This window comes from Halyomorpha halys, unplaced genomic scaffold, assembly GCF_000696795.3.
Source record: "Halyomorpha halys isolate HHAL.00 unplaced genomic scaffold, Hhal_1.1 Scaffold147.1, whole genome shotgun sequence".
Lineage (NCBI taxonomy): Eukaryota > Metazoa > Arthropoda > Insecta > Hemiptera > Pentatomidae > Halyomorpha > Halyomorpha halys.
This window is the reverse complement of record NW_027116131.1, coordinates 1729583-1737723: the sequence shown is the minus strand read 5'-3', so window position 1 is coordinate 1737723 and position 8141 is coordinate 1729583.

Genomic DNA, 8141 nt, shown 5'->3' with positions numbered 1-8141 from the left:
ATTTTACTATTTCGTTTCCTGTTTTATTTTTTTTATTTTTAAGATTAATTTCCCAAATCTTGTAAATTAATTTTTTTGGGTAAAAATTTTCTAGGAACATCATTAACATTAATTATCTTATTTTTTATTATATGTAGCCTACTATCATCAGTTACTTTAATAGTTCTTTTAATATAATTATTTATTACATTATATTTCATGTGATAAGGGTGGCAAGAATAATAATTCAATATTATATTACTACTTGTTTCTTTTCTTGTCCATTCTGTGATTATATTCTTACCTTGTCTTACCACCAACATATCCAAAAATCTTAATTTACCTTCCTTTTCCAATTCCATTGTGAACATTAATTTTTCATGCTGGCTATTTAGTCCTTCCAGCAATGTATTTACATCCGTTTTCTTTAATATACAAAAAATATCATTTATGTACTTTAGCATAATTATTACTTGAATACCTGATTTTGAAAGTACATCTTATTATTCATGACTAGTCCTGCAAATGATATTGATAAGCTTTCCCCCATTGGAACTCCAACAAGCTGCCTGTATGTATCACCTCTGTACTTGAAAATGCCATTTTCACAGCATAATTGCATTCCTACTAGGAACAATTTTTTATATTCGTGTATGGTTTGATTTCCTCCCATTTTTCATTTATGATTTTATATCCCAATTTGAGTGGAATATTTGTAAACAATGAGACAACGTCATAACTTATCATCGACTCATCATCCTCAGTTTTAATATCCCTTAGTTTCTGTTTTGCTTCTATTATAGGAAATGTCAATTTCATTATCTCTGTATACTCTGTATATTAAATAAAGGCACATTTAATTGTAAAATCAGATAAAACAAAGAAAGTGGCAATAATAAATAAAAAAGATTATGGAGAAGTAACAAATAAACATTACAGGTAACCTTAAACTGGCAAAGGTAGTAAAAGGTAATACCCAACACGATTTATTTCTTTTTCACAGTAAAGCACTCACTAATTCACTGTTTCTTTTCTGTTTTAGAGGGATCGGGAAAAAAAAAAGAACACAGGCTGTCCAGGCCAATTGGCATTCAACTATTTCTTAGGATGAGTGAATAGATTAATCAACACCGCTAGGCAGGGAACGAAACTAGGATGAAGGAACTAAAGAACACAGAAGAAGAAGAAGTACTCACTATAAATCAATAGCAAGTAATTGTAATCTATCAAAATTAAAGCTAACACAATAATACAAACTGTAATCATCTTTGGCAAACTATAATCTATTGTCATTAATCATCCAAAATAGAGGTATTTTATTTTGTTTATCATAGTTATAATTTATAAATACAGACCACTTCTTTAGTTAAACCAGCCATGCCAGCATATAAAAATTATTTTGGGTAATATCCTCTAACTTTTACTCCGAAGATACCTAAACTAAACATTATTGTAATTAACAAGGAACATTATAATGTATTATTTTTTAAAAAATGGGATTATCATAATATTTTTTTAATGTAAAACAATTATATTTTTTTACAGTTCAAATTAATGAAAAACCAAGAGAAAATGTGACCTTAATTTATTACGAAACTGACATCCTCAGCACGTAGACAGGCCTTTCGTAGTTATCCGAATTAAAGGAGAACCCGGCAGAAGAATTTAAGGGAGGAATCGGAAAAATTTCACCAGTGGCTATGAATGCCCAGTGGTATTTCATTAAGCAATTATTATAGAATTCCTCGACCTGGGTATTACTGAGCACCTGGGCACAAAGGGTCTCTTCTCTATGTCGCCTTGTTTTAAGAAGAATTATTTCATAGTCCTAGATGAGGCGTCTTGAACGTTGAGTTATTGACATCAGGCGACTGTATTGGGGGGAACATAGCAATACCACAGCCGATAAAAGTAAGGGAGAGATGAAATATTAACGCCAAAGCACTAATATAAGAAACTTAGACGTCATCTCTCAACAAACAAAAATAAGTTTGATGTAATGTAGATTACTTCTCGAGTCATGAAGATACGATTGCATTACATAACACACTAAATAAGTGACAATTATTGTTAAGATATGAAAATGGAAATAGGCAATGTCAATTTAATATTATGCTCGCTGCTGAGGAGTCATCACTATGATGAATTTTAAATTGGATATATGATATTAAATAGTTTAATGATAGCAGACTTCAGAAGAAACAAAATACAGTTTATATGAACTATGCTCCAATGCTGTCATGCAGAAGGTAGAGAAAACTTATGCAAGTAAAGTTCGATTTAACAAAAACCTATCGAAGAGTTGACCTTGGATTATATATAATCATTTTTAATATTTCGTTTCACTTATATCTTATTTCCTATTAACAATTAGTTTAGTTTATAGTGGTCATTTTTACTTTAGTCCATACGTTACCTAAAGGTATTTGCGCTATCGTATTTTGTAATTTGTTGCAAACGAATATCCCACCGTACTAGATGTACTTGCTGTTGGACCAGCCTTCAGTCGGTATGTTGCTTTTATTAACTACCTGTTATTCTTTTCTATCACATTTTCTCACTTTCCTTATTCTCTCTCACCCACTTTAGTTATGTATGTGGTGTACTAATTACTGTTATTTCATTAATTCCTACTCTCAGCATGTATCTACTTCTTTAATTTTGTAATTCTACACGAATTTTTAATTAATAATATATACGAGTTTCTTTATATTTTTCATAGTACTTCAATCTTGAATTCGCACGTGTTTATTATTATGATATTTCTTCATTTTTATATTTATAAATTTCCTGTCATTATTATATGCAGTTTCAATATTCTTACACTATGATTTTCTCCAATACTACTCATTTACCTCTATTATCTGTGAGAAGGCCTGCAATTCTGGCCGAAACGTTGGCAGTTATAAATAAGTTTTTTTTTTTTTTGTTCTTCACTAGTAACATCCCTAATCATGTCCTCCTCATAAATAAATAAATCAAAAACTATTGGTTCTTTCTTAAAGCCCCTTAAGAAAAACCAAACCTTCTTACTGGGACTTTTCTATACTTTACGAAGGCTAAGTGCATCAATACTTTAAAAGCGAAAACTGACCTCACAACACATGCTATCATAGAGGATTCTAAGCGAAACAGATCCACAACACAGTCTAGAAAGGACAATGAAACGTAAAAATGATGAACGTTTAGGAGTGAATAAATGAAGTGAGTCATTTGTAGGACTTTGATTGTTTTTCATATGTTCATATGTTACGTAAGTTCATCATATATTAGGCCTGATGTGAGTATGTTACTGAAATGTTGATAAATTCCAAAACGGCATTAGAAAACGTAAGTAAGTCCATAATCACCTTACTATTAAAAATTGGTGGAGTGAAGGTGACTCCAATTGCAACAATGGAACGCCAAGAAGGTCTCAACCTACGCTTATCGTAAAAAATAGATTAAAACTTGAAAAGCTTTCCTATCAAAAGTAACTACTTTACCGGATTTAAAACCAACGAAAGAATGACAGGATGTAGGAATTTCTTCATACCGAAGCACAAATCTACTTGAGACTTGATTAAGGGTAACTTAAAACTTGATGTCGCCGGACCATAAAAAGATGAGCTTAGAACTACAGTGATAAAAACTCTTCTTAAGAAATAACCCATAAGTAAATGATCACACATTTAAACAGATTGTTTAATATCAGGTTCTACAAGAAGAGAGTTGTAACAGGTTAATAAAGTTAATTATAACAGTTGTAGCTGGATGTAATAATTAATGATGGGAAAATGCAGGCTATTTACCTTTCAAATGAAGTTATGATTGAACGAGATAGAACATCACCGTAATTAGCGATTATAAGCTGATATACAGAAATTATCTACACTAGTGATTGCATAGTCATACATTGAAGAAAAGTGTAGGGACATGGTAGCAATTGCATTATTCAAGAATAGCTCTGCTATAGATACGAGGACATGTTACTCCTTATTATACATGACACTGAACAACCTGACAAGTTAGCATAGCTGAGTTTGACGGAAAATCATCCTGTTAGACCATCACCTTATGAAAACAACTAGATTTATTATATGCTCTGATTATAACGACGAAACACGTAACTAACACAAAGTCCAAGCGGAATGGAAGAAGAGAAGCTTTTGAACAAGGATCACCGAATCCTGAACCTGAGGAGTTGCTTGGTTTAGCCTAATTATATGACACAATCTTTTCGAAAACTCCTCCATCGGTCAGACATTGCAATATCACTAAGATTTTCTCCATGAAAAATGGATTAGAATAATGTAAATCACATCTTAACATGTATATGTATAAGAAATACACAACAGGATAAAAAATACTTCAAAATAAAATACTGTTTATACTAGAAGGCAAGACAGAGTACCCTTCTTAGTCTGATGCAGGAAAAAATATATATTAACATGAGATAAATAAATATATGAAAGTAATTATCTACTAAATAAACTCTGAAATGTTATATCACTTCGCAGGACTACATACAATGTCAGTGGTAACCCGAGGTACACAGGGCTCAGATGTGCTAAGACAGCAGTTAATTAATTTGCTGTGGGCTAGTAATGTAATTAGTAATAGTGCTATGATATATTTAGTATATCATTTGATACATAAATACAATAGAAATTTATAGTTGGTGAACAACTAAGAAATGATAATGGAAAGCATTAGTATGAAAAATAAAACAATCATTCAAATGTAAAAATGATGACTATGGTCCGGTTCAAGTGAAAATTTCGTTGTTTTTTTTCTGATTTCTAAAACATTTTTTTTGTATATTTATTTATTTCATTATAAAAACATAGTGGGAAAATGCCACCCGAAGTAAAATTCAAACAGAAAAATGGTTTATTCTATTAATTTTCTAAGTACTACCTTCATTTGATATTCTTGATTGAAATGTACATACTATATTGGAATGACGTAGAAAAAACACTACACTTTTAAAAAAAAAAAACTCGCCATTCATTCATCCCCTCCCTCCTCTTTCTCTCATATGATTAATATAATTTAATTATAATTCAGATATATCTCCAAGGTGATACCTAAGTTAAGTATTTCATACTTATTATTGAATTGAATATTATTAGACTTATTGGATATTATTTAGACATTTAAAATCACAAAATACATAATTAATGTTTAAATGCATTTAAAAATTCTATTCGCTTATAAAATATATCCAAATGCAGTTTAATAAATAACATTACTTATTCCAAAACGTAATTACCTACAAACTGTAAATAATTTTTAACTTAAGATTAAGTATTAAGAATATTAATCTTTTAAAGTTTTGTTCACCAAAAATATTAAATCATGATAATATCTACATCTAATAGAATAACGGAATAATTTTGTATAACATTTTTTATTCTCATTTATATGTTTACCGACATTTATGTTTTGTAGATAATACATCAATATAAACAAATTCACAATAGGTTAGGACGAAGCACCCAACCACTGCTTAGAGTTACTCGTTTCTTAAAGGTCGAAGAATAAACTGTAATCTAATCTAAATTCACGTTTAATCATTAAATCATATTCATACATGAATTTACACACCTAATATTAATAGATATTAAAATATGTCTACAATATATATATTCTTCTCAGTAACAAACATTATAAAAGAGGAGTACATTTTAAATAAATTGTGCACTACAAACCATAGAAAAACCGTATTATATACACTGTATGTGTGTAGGAGCAATTCCGGTTAGCATTCATGACCGTGCGATGTGGTCTTCATTCGTGAACATTCGTTATCGCTTAAATGATTCAAAACCTACTCACCTTCGATGCGAAAGTGGTGCCAAAAAGAGGGGAGTTGATCACGCCCTCGATGCTCAGGATTACGTTGAGGTAAATAGGAATGTCCATTCATCATTGTAACCATGGGAGCCGGTGATTGGTTTCTACCTCTACCGTACTCCTTTTGCACGCCCCCTGGTCCTGATCATAAGGCTATCCTCTTTGGATTTACTTTTCCTGGTGGCTTACAACCTCTATGAAATTCATTCTTCTATGAGTTCATAACCATTCTCTGCGGGACCAATTCAGCAGTATCCTTCACAAAAGTGCGTTTGTAGGAGAGGGGGTAAAGTTTCATGATTGCAGCGGCACCGGTTCGAATCCGGCTTTGGTATGGTTAGGATAGGTACATATACATACCTTTACAGAGGCTTCAGCTTGGATTCACGGACCGCAAACACTCCATCTATGGGTCTAGAACATACTTCTCATTTTAAAACTTACCAAAAAAAAATGTCATTATTAAATTATAGAATAATAAAAGGTCCTCACCGAAACGAAACTGAAATATTTTACAGATTAATTTATTTTAAAATGCTGCAATTTCAGTCAAAAACGGAAATGTTTTAAATGGTGCATAGGACAGTTAGGTATAACTGACAATAGGAATTACAACAGTAACAGGTAAGGTACATTTTCTTTTTCGGTCAGCATTGCCTGCTCGGAATTAGCCCAGCGAGCCGCACCAGCAGGCCCGAAGGATAAGCAGATTATGTAAAGCGGAAGGCCCTACCATCCCGGGGGAGAAGTGGACTGTAAGCACCTTGTGTACATCCTTCTCGGGGCTGTTCAGAAATGAAGAAAGCAAAAATATTATTTTTAGGCAGCAAGTATACGTTATAGTTCATCAATCCTTTTTAAGAGGTTTAAATAATTAATTTTCGGATGATGGAAGTATGATTGGCCAAAGATATATTTAAAGAGAAAATACTGTATTAACCTGATTTAAGGTAACATTTTTTTCCAAAAAACTTTAGTCGAATTTAGACTCGTATTATAATCGCCATATTTTTTGAAGATATAGCATTAATAGTGCAGGGCATGTATTTAAATGTGTAGGATTTATTTTATAAAGGCACCAAATTCGTATCACTAGTGTTACAATCAAAGATACTAAATATATATCTCAGACATTCGCTACCCTTTTATGTGAGTTAAGAAACGCTGTTGTTATTAACAGTACTCAACGGCTATAACAATCAACTATATAGTTGTTCCCAATAACATATGGCATATTAAGGTTGACCTAACAGACCGTTTGGAGACCAGTGGAAATGAGATTCCCTTTAAGGAAATCATTTGTTTCTACTTTATCACTACTGAAGTCAAGGACTAACTATTAAGCAGATTCGAACTGTCAGCTGTTCAACTTTTTTATGTTTAATATATTTAAGTCAGTTCCCACAGTCCATCGCATACCTCCTGTAATGAACCTTTCCCCCTTCCTCCTTAGATATCTACTATTCTACCTACCTAGTGAATCTACTCTTCTACTACTAATTTTTAAGAAACTCCTTTAAACACTACACCTTAACCTTAAAATACCAAAGGTAGTAAAAAGTAATACCCAATACGATTTATTCCTTTTTCATATAATAATGCATTCACTATTAATCGATTTTTCTGTTTTTAGAGGGATCGGAAAAAAAAATTAAGAAACCCTATTAGATGAATTATTTTCCCCCCTCTCCAATCCACATAAAATTTGATTGGACATTGTCTTCCCCTACCAGTTTAGCATCCTCTTCCTTTTCTTCTTTTTATGTACATTTTTGAGGCCCGAAATGCCATATGACCATGTTTTTTTTTTTTTTAATCCTGGTATTTTAAATTGAGTGCTACCCAATCGTGAGATCCGACATTCAAAAGGCTACTATTCATATTACTACACTATCACTATTCATACACATGACGAGTACATTACCAATTGCATCTCATATCCGTTTAAATTCCGAAATTTTGAACAAAAACGAAAGGAGCAATCACCTAAAAATAATAAAATTACAGTACGCGTGTTCTTAAATACTGTTACTAGACCAAAGGTAGTGCAAGGAGGTTCATCATAATCATTTTATCCCCTTTACCGCTAGCGCAGTGCGGGGTTAGAATTTGGAGGGTCTAGACCAGATATCTCGCTCTTGGGACATCTCCCTTCTCCTACTCCAGTCTATATCCCGCCTCCTGAACGCCTCCTTAAAATTCTCCTCCCAGGAAATGCGTCGTTGCAAGGAGGTCATGTGGTCAAAATCACGCTAGACTGCTAGATTTTTGCCCAAATTAAGGGTGTAACATAACTATATTATTACAAAATCGGTAATAACTGA